Source organism: Berghia stephanieae, chromosome 4, assembly GCF_034508935.2.
Source record: "Berghia stephanieae isolate SIO BIC M18660-M18661 chromosome 4, UCSD_Bste_1.3, whole genome shotgun sequence".
NCBI lineage: Eukaryota > Metazoa > Mollusca > Gastropoda > Nudibranchia > Aeolidiidae > Berghia > Berghia stephanieae.
This window is the reverse complement of record NC_088363.1, coordinates 15,753,778-15,763,777: the sequence shown is the minus strand read 5'-3', so window position 1 is coordinate 15,763,777 and position 10,000 is coordinate 15,753,778.

Here is a 10,000-nt window from a genome sequence, read left to right as displayed (position 1 = left end):
CCTATTTAAAATTTTGGCCAGAAATCTCGTCCTTCAAATATCGAGCGATTAAAGTGACCCCCAATCTTGGCAAAACCTCTTAAACCTGGGACTTCTACGAAGTCACAGGTTTGATGGTTTTTTGACCAGATGAGGGTAAATTTAAGCGATCGTTATTTGAAGGACTAGTTTTCTTACCAAAATTTCTAATAGGCGTTTTGCTGTTTTAGGGGTTTTTCCTCCTGAGTTTGGCAGAGTACACACGTACTGCTCCACCCTGTCTATTTTGACTGCATGTGTATATAATTATAATATCTATTAATTAAGTATACAGCTATAATATGGCTAATAACGCCTTTTGAAATATTGGCTAGACAACTTTTACCTTAAATAGCAATCGATTAAAATGACTCTCAAACCTGTCGAAAAGTCTAAAACTTGTCATATTTGTAAAGTCATATGTCTGAGACGACGTATACATATATGCAGGTCTGAGATCGGAACCCACTTATGGGCCGAGTTTAACATTGTTGTAATGGACAATATTATGCGTCATTTTTGCGATTTTCATTACAACATTGAGCGGTCGGTCAATAGAGCGAAGTTGTTTTGTGCCGCCCTATCTTTTCCGTAGATTAGCATGTCAACCAAACAAAAAACTTCAATTTTAATAGGAAGTTGGGTTATTAGACCTGCAAATAAGTGCACATCGGTTTGAGACTCTTCTTATTCGGTCGATATTTGAAGTATGGGTATAGAAAAAAATCCCGACCAAAATTAGTAGACATAAAAAAAGAAAGTGTTTTGTGAGAGCAAGATAGTAAATCGTCGGAACTCGTAAAGTGTTACACATGATACGTATTGACTTTGGGGCATGTGTAAAAAAAACAAACTGTTGACGTCATTCGCCTATAAAAAAATAATGTCGTGTGCTTGTCTTTCTTTAGAAAACTGGGCTTGCCTGTGCAATTTTGTAAATCATCATTTGAGATATTTTTCGTGGTTCTCTTTGTATTTCTTTATTTCTTTCTTTATTTATTTATTTATTCATTCATTCATCATTTTTTTTTTAAATAACAGGTTTCAGGGACAGTTATTATTATCGATTATTTACATGGCTATCATATTTATTTATTTATTTATTTATTTATTTATTTATTTATTTATTTATTTATTTATTGATTCATGTATTAATTATTTCTGTATTTATCCATACAAATGTATCTATGTGTTCTTTATATGTTTGTTTATTCATTTATTTATCTATTTCTTTATTAATTCATTTTTCTCAATTATTATTTTATTCATCTATGTATTTGAAATAAAATGTTTTGTGGGACATTAGTTATCTATTATTTATATAGCTAGGTACTTCGTGTTTTTAATTTTGTATGTCAAGTTAATCTTTAAAAATTTAATGACTTTAAAACATTGGTTGACTTATGAAACTACATTGGAAATAAAGTTTATTTTTAGTGTTAATAATAATAATAATAATAATATAATATAATAATAATATATAATAATAATAATAATAATAATGATAATAATAATAATAATAATAATAATAATAATAATAATAATAATAATAATAATAATAATAATAATAATAATAATAATAATAATAAGCATATTTCTATATCGCCTTTCGTCGAAAGCTCAAAGCGCTTTTTTTAAAAGGGGACATTGTTTACCCCGGTAACAATAATGTTGAAAGTCTAATTCAACCATTATACAATCAGGCACTCAAATTGGTACGTGTCATGTCGGAACGGTTTTAATGCTGCAAATTGAATCTATAGTATCGTAGTAAAAAATATGAGACGTGGTTAAGTTTATTTCAGACCTGCTAATTTCAAATATTTCGCAGTACATAATGAAAAAAAAAAATCACTAGAATGTCCTTTAAAAAAAATAATTTAACGACTTCATCTCATCAAGATAAATAGTGCGGCTATGTGGTCTAGTGGTATAACACTTGTTTTCGGATCCGAAGGTACTGAGTTCGAGCCTCGCTCGGCGTATAGTTGAGTCCTTGGAAAAGGCTCTTTACTCACATTCTCTCACCGTACTCAGGTGTAAAATGAGTACCTGGTCGTTAATAGCGTTGTCTTTGTCGGAAAAAAATTGTAATATCGGCTAATAGGCGTCATGTCTCGTTCTACATGTTACATGTTGCTTTTGGTCAGAAACCCCTTGTAAAGGGCTTTGAGCATATCAAGTGGATATTACGCTCTATAAAAGCTCATGTTTTCTTTTTTTTTTGTTTGTTTGTTTTCTAATATTATAATTTCGCAGTACAAAAGGGGAAAAATGGTCACTACCTATCCTTCTTTATAATTTAACGACTTCCTCTCATCAGGATAAATAAATAGCTTTTCAAAGATAAAACTTAGCGTTCTGCCATAATTTTATTTTTCTGACTTAAACTGATGGTTTTTAAGATGAAAGATGCCTATATTCTGGTTCTACACGGAGTGGGAAATGCGTAGTCCTACGAGCTTTTCGTAGTGAGAGGCAGGTCTGGTTTGTTTGGTATTTTGAAGAGAGTGAATAGAAATACTATTCAAAATAGTCCTTCAAAGCCAATATGCCTATGGAGCCGGATTTTATCCCAATTTTTATAGATAGTATGCGCTTGGCTAAGAAGCTCATAACATTGCCATCCGGAAGTATAACGGACCAACACACAAAACTGTGTGTATCCATGAACGTTTATAGTCAGGTTAATACAGTTCAGTGAGCATTATTCATAAACGCGGATGGCAAAAAACAATAACAAAGACCTGAGTGACGTCATCTTCGAACTATCTATAGATAGAATGCGCTTGGCCAAGGAGTTCACAACATTGCCATCCGGAAGTATAACGGACCAACACACATACTCTGTGTAACCATGAACTTTTATAGTCTGGTTAATACAGTTTAATGAGAACAACTCACAAACGCGGATGGCAAAAACAATAACAAAGGCCTGAGTGACGTCATCTGCATACTATCTATAGATAGAGTGAAGTTGACATCACTCGGGTCTTTGTTATTGTTTTTTGTTATCCACGTTTATGAGTAATTCTCACTAAACTGTATTAACCAGAATATAAAAGTTCATGTTTAAACATAGTTTTGTGTGTTGGTACGTTGTACTTCCGGATGGCAATATTGTGAGCTTCTTAACCAAGCGCATACTATCTATAGCGTGTCAGAAAAAAACTCGACTGCACCCGGGATCGATCACGGTCCCTTTGCACGTGAAACGAGTGCTGTTCTACCAAATGAGCCAATGGGATCCCCGGTTTCCAAAGAGCTAACAATTAAAATGTCATATTTCTGTTCAATTTAACGTGAACATCACTTGTGGTAAATAAATTATGTTCTACCCCAAAACAATATCGGCTCGAGGGGATGAATCACAAATTGCAGATTGATGGCAGGCCGTGATAGAGTATTTGTGAGCAATCGCCTCTAAAGACAGAATACCAGATTGTCACAGTTTCATATCTCCTCAATAGAAATATATATTTTTATGCAATTTGTACAAGTTAAGATTAAATTTCAATGCTGACCATCCAGGATACCCCTCTATGATATTGTAGACCAGTTTTCTTGAAAATTTAAAAATTCGTAATTTTTAGGAGACAGAAATTGTAGTCGCTATAGTTACTTTTAAACCAAAAAGTTACCTAAAAAGAAAAATACTTCAAAATTATTAAAATGATGTAGTCTGGCATCAACTTTCGTTTTAATAAGTTTTAATGACAGAGATGCTCATGAAGTTCTGAAACTGGAGCCAAAATGTCGTAATTCTACGAATTTTTCGTCATACTAGGCATGTCTTATATTGTTTTGAGCAGATTAATCACATTCTGGATTTTCACTCAATTTTCTTCACTTCGTTCATTCCGACATAATACCAAATTGATCGGTGGGTCAAATCTCTGAAAGCCTTTGAAGCCACGTAATGAACCCACCGATAGCTAATCCTGTGTCTAATTAAGACTGTGTCTGTTTTCCTGTTGCCTGTGAGTCTACATTGAATTGAAAGGAACTAAAAAACGTCGTTGTTTGAACTTGGCAATACGTCATTTTTATCTTGCTCCCCTTTTCAAATTCTTATCTTCGTTTGTGTTTGGATCATTTATTTGCTGAGGTCATCAAAAAAAAGACTCAGATCAACGTGTACTTATTTGCAGGTCTGATTACCCAGATTGTAAGGGGCTCATTGTTGTAAAGGTTACATTCTCAAACCAACGCAAAAAAAATTGTCCATTACAACAATGTCAAATGAAACCATCAAATTGAGAATTTAGGGAGCAAACACTGGTGTAAGATAAAGATCTGAAAAACGTGTAATGGGTAGCACATCTGAACGGTAATCATGAGATCTGAGGTTCGATCCCCAGTCAAGAATAATGATTTTTTGGTATGTTTTTTTTCTTGTATTTTTCTTTCTTGATTTGTCTGGCACTGTATCATACACACTTTTTCATATCTTTAATTAAATAAAGCACATAGTTGCTTCTGGTTATCAGATCTGTAAAAATGTGCACCTGGGCTCAGATCCATCTGAAGAAAGAAAAAAGACTAAAATTGAAATATGATTATTTTATTGCTTTCCCAAACCTACAATTCACACCAATTTTCTTTTGTTATTCCAGTCTTCCCTTGGGATAGATCCTAGAGATAAAGGATGAATAAAGGGAATATTATTTATTTTATTTTTTTTTTTATTTAGTATTGTAAAGTGCTTGAAGTATGAACCTAAAACTAGGGAATAAGCGCTCTATAAAATCTTCCTTAATTTCTTACCTTGATTGAAGAAAATATTATATTTTTTAAAAATCCAGTTTAGAATATTCTGTGAGAAGAAAATCAAAGAACGCAGACTAATGTTGGTGGCGCTGATGGATATCACTTCACCGGGGTGTGTAAGATTTAAAAATTTGATGAAATGTAGGTAGGTTTCTGTTATAAAATCAGGGTGATTTTGCAATCTGACGGTACTTACAAAGAAACACCGTTCTCAGTCAGACAGAATCACCCGTTGCCTTTTTCAATGATAGACGATAACTTCGTGTTAGAAAAAAAAAAAAAGAGGATACGTTAGTAACAACTCGTTGCCCGATGTTCAGTGTAAGGAGCACTTACGTTTTCCCCCACTACGCTCTGTATTTTTTTTTTTCATCTGCCGTCTACAGAGTGACTCAGAGAAAAATGAACGGTTGATTCTGTCTGTCTGAAGTTGTCGTCAGTTTGGACGTACTGTAGTGAGTGGTGATATAATTCAATGTCCGAACTAGGGAGGGATGAGGGTGAAAGTGAAGGAGGGGTTGGGGAAAAGGTCAGGCTGGGGCTTTATAACAACAAGCAATAATCATTTTATATAATTATTTCTCATTTTTACTTTTTTTAAATATAAATATTAATTTATTAATTTATTTGTTTTGCAATCTTTTCAATTTTCAATTTATGGTGACAGTTTTAACTATTTTACAGTGTTGAAATTATTCATATTATAAAGCGCAGCTCTGGTTATAGAGCTGCTCCTTTTTTATATATATACATCCTATTTCCATTGTATTTTTATCTTATGTGTAAATTATAACACGTCTGTACAAAAAATTTCCTTTTTGGGATGCAATAAAGTATTATTATTATTATTATTATTATTATTATTATTATTATTATTATTATTATTATTATTATTATTATTTCATTTGTGACTCATCGCTGCAAAGCGGTATTATATCGGATATGATATAGACCCTAGGTGGTGAAAATTTAAATTACAGCTTTAACTTTGAAAATTTTACTCTTTTAAAAATAAAAAAAATCAGTTATTTCAACATGGAAATTTTTTTTTGTATGGAACTGAAAAATAAATAAATAGCATTGGCTATGAAGATTATAGCTTATTGCTTTAAATGTGACCCTCCATCTCAAAACGATTTTATGTCGGGATAAATAAGATCAATAATTGTGAATTTACAAATGAAATGTTTACAAAATTAATAAAAACTTTGGGCCGTTTGCAATACTTTAAAAAATGTATTTTTTGTGGGAGGTTCAAAACAGAGAATAAAACTTAACCTCAAGTTTTATAATTATGCCTATAAATATAACTTCAATTTCCAGCACCAAGTTCATCCCGACATAATACCGCTTTGAGTGCGGCTATGTGATCTTGTGGTTTGACACTCGATTTCGGATCGGAAGGTCCTGGGTTCGAGCCTCGCGCTCGTCGCATAGTTGAGTCCTTGGAAAAGGCTCTTTACTCACCGTACTCAGGTGTAAAATGAGTACCTGGCCTTTAACAGCGTTGTCTTTGTCCGAAAAATTGTAATATCGCCTAACAAGCGGCATGTCCCGTCCTACATGTTAAATGTTGCTGTTGATCAGGGACCCCTTGTAAAGCGCTTTGAGCACATTTCGTGGATATTGCGCTATTTAAAGCTCAATTTTAATTGTATTGTACTTCTATATTCTGGCTTGCTCCGACATAATACCAAATGGAGGCGATGGATCATATTTTGTAGGGTTACCAAAGTCTGCAATGAAATGTTGACGGCCAAGTTTGTCTATAATTTGGTATGCATTGCAATAGCATTTATTGGCTTTAACTGAAGACTCGAATTTTATCACGAAAATGGACCCAAAGCCTCTTTTCCTCACGAGGTCCCAGGTTTGAGAGTGTTTGCCAAAATGAGGGTCATTTAAATCGATTGATATTTGAAGGACGAATTTGTTTGTTTGTTTGTTTGTTTGTTTGTTGTTTCAATTCATTAAAACAGGTTTAGGTTACAGCAGTTAACTGGTTTAAATGCCGGCTGTGGTCAGGCAGACATAGTACACAGACAATAGGCTTCAACAGTCATGACGTCACTTCCCTCGTAGAGACGCATGGTAACTTAGTAACTGGTTCTAAACTATCGGGACAATGGCGGACGCCCTTATGAAAAAATTTCTCCGACGAGTATAAAAGTATATCTAGAAGAGAAAAACATTATAAATCTGGTCATGTTTTGACTTTTGTACATTCTGATCACAGGACATATGAAAAGTTCTAGCCAGCATGAAGAATAAAAAGTACCCATTTTCTTTGTTTAGAACCAGGCTGCTCGCCGTTGCTGGGCGACATGACATCAGACTAATGAATCCAAGTATAGACCTATTGATGACGTAGTACGTATAAAATTATAAACTGATTGATGATGTAGCCAGTACGCAAAACGACAGCTTGTAAACATTGTGCTTGACTTTGGGGTCATTTTGTGACCGTGGTCTCAAAACGGTATTATTTCGGAATCGGATTCCTTAAAATGAATATTGAATTAAAACGGCATGAAATACGAAATTTCAGTGTTTTTTTTTCAACGTTATTAATTCTATAATATTTTCTCAACCATAACCAATAGCAATTAGCTTCCAAGTTTCATACTTGTGGCTAAAATTAAATTTCATGCCCCACATAAGCCCCACATAATACCGGTTTGTTTGTGTATTTGTTTGTTTTGTTTTGTTTTATTGTGTTTCGTTTTGTTTTATTTTGTTTGTTTTTGTTATATTTTTTAACCGACTGCATAGCAACACAAAGTGCATTGTTGTTTATAATATTTTAACAAGCTAAAGCGACTATCTAGATTCTATTGCGGCTTTATTCGTAAAATTCGATCTTTAAAAATCTGACACATTTTGATGAAGAAGTCACTTCCCACTTTCGACTTGGCTGTTTGTTACAATACTGAGTAGTAGTAGTAGTAGTAGTAGTAGTAGTAGTAGTAGTAGTAGCAGCAGCAGCAGCAGCAGCAGTAGTAGTAGTAGTAGTAGTAGTAGTAGTAGTAGTAGTAGCAGCAGCAGCAGCAGCAGTAGTAGTAGTAGTAGTAGTAGTAGTAGTAGTAGTAGTAGTAGTAGTAGTAGTAATAGTAGTAGTAGTAGTAGTAGTAGTAGTAGTAGTAGTAGTAGTAGTAGTAGTAGTAGTAGTAGTAGTAGTAGTAGTGGTAGTAGTAGTAGTAGTGGTAGTAGTAGTAGCGTATGGCTGCACCTCCAAATTCATTTCGTCAACCCAGCTTCGAAAGTCTTCCTCCGCCCTAAGAATGGTTTCATAGCCACCTTCAAGTTTAGTAAATGGGCAGTGCAGGACGATGTGATCACTGGTCTCTGGGGCTGCCTGACATTTCCGGCAGGTATCACTGTTTCCAAGTTTCCATCTGCACATATTTGATGTAGTTCTGCCATGTCTAGTTAAGAGGCGATTTGAGGAAACCCAGTATTTCCTGGCGTTATGGAATGCAGGCACTCTTTTACACTACTGAGCCAGGAGAGGACAAAGGGTCTCCCAATGAGGACAACGCCAATCTAAAAATTGTATTAGATAACAGACTTATTACTATATTTAAATCCATGTTGGCTATGGGGAGACAACTTTCAAATTCTCGACTGAAAGAAAAGTCTTACTAATACAAACATCCACTCATGAGACTTCACTAGTAGGAAGTTTTAATGATCTACAACTATCCCAAGGCCCAAACCTTCAGCTTCTTATCGCAGGAATAACTGACAGGTTCTATATTCTTATCAATGACATAAGGGGCACTGGTATAGCCTCCGTCTGAAATCAAGCTAAAATAAATTAAAATTTGGCAGTGGTTGGTGACAGAAATAGTATTTGTGACAAGGCAACTGGTGTGTAAACTTGACAATTTCTATTTTCCACCACCTGACAGTTAATATTGGTTTGTAAATAGAATTTACGTTGCAGTGGGCAAGCTGTGAAGAGGCATGTATTTATCGCTCTGGGCCGGGAGAAAGAGAGAGAGAGAGAGAGAGAGAGAGAGAGAGAGAGAGAGAGAGAGAGGGGGGGGGTCAAGAAAAAGAAATAGTGTTTTGTTTACCGCTATTTGTAACTAAAAAAGGTTTTAAATTGATGGTTCGAGCATCACTAAGCTTTAACCAATCAAAATATTGCCTGCCATCAATATGGTATTATACCGTTCCTTCCCCTTGTCAAATTATTTCCAGTCAACGAAAAGGCCTGGAAAACATTTCTTAATTCCATATTTACATAATTTAGTAACATGCCAAACAGACAAATAGGTCAGTCCCACAATTAGTGAGTATTTATCACAATATTTTGACATACTGGTGACACTATGCATTTTTTTTCAATCGTCTGTGAAAAGTATGTGGATCCAGGATCTCTGGACTGTTTGCTTTGGATAATAGACAAATACGTAAGGTGGCTTTGTGTTACTGGATGATATCAGGGGCAAAATATCCTTTTAAAACAATCTGAGTCACAAAGCCACCGAAATATTTATTCGACCAGTTTTTATTAATAATAAAATTTACGATAACGCGTAATTTTCAAAAGTACATGCACTGAACGTTGATTGACTAAACTGAGACTCATACTATCGGAAAATATGTAGTATCTATGTCAATAGCTTGCCAGCATAGGTGTATAAATAGATTTATAAATACATGCTTGCCAGGCATAGCAACAAGAGGTCACGTGACCATTTGGTGGAAGCATCAATAATTTGTATCCCTGCTCCTTTGGCATCTGATTCATTCAGACATGATACGTTTGAGTAAATTTATTAATATCGACGTGAAAACTGACGATCCACACGTAAGAATTTTCACTTGGCAGCAAACACGTCATTCAGTCGTCCTTGATATAAGCAATCGTGACGTCACTTCACTTAGGCAACATTCTGAGGAATTAAATCCAGCTTCGAGATTTCCTTCTTTACAAAAATTGACAGAAAAAGAAGTCTCTCTCCAAATTTAAATTCGTATAATATCCTAACAGATCTCTTTGGCAATGTAACCCACTGCCTCAACTCGGTTTCTTGTCGGGGTGAACCAAGTATTCGATCGTAGATGGACAGATAGATAGATAGATAGATAGATAGATAGATAGATAGATAGATAGATAGATAGATAGATAGATAGATAGATAGATAGATAGATAGATAGACACGAAGTTTGTTTCAGAATTAAGATTCCCTGCCGCGCTGTA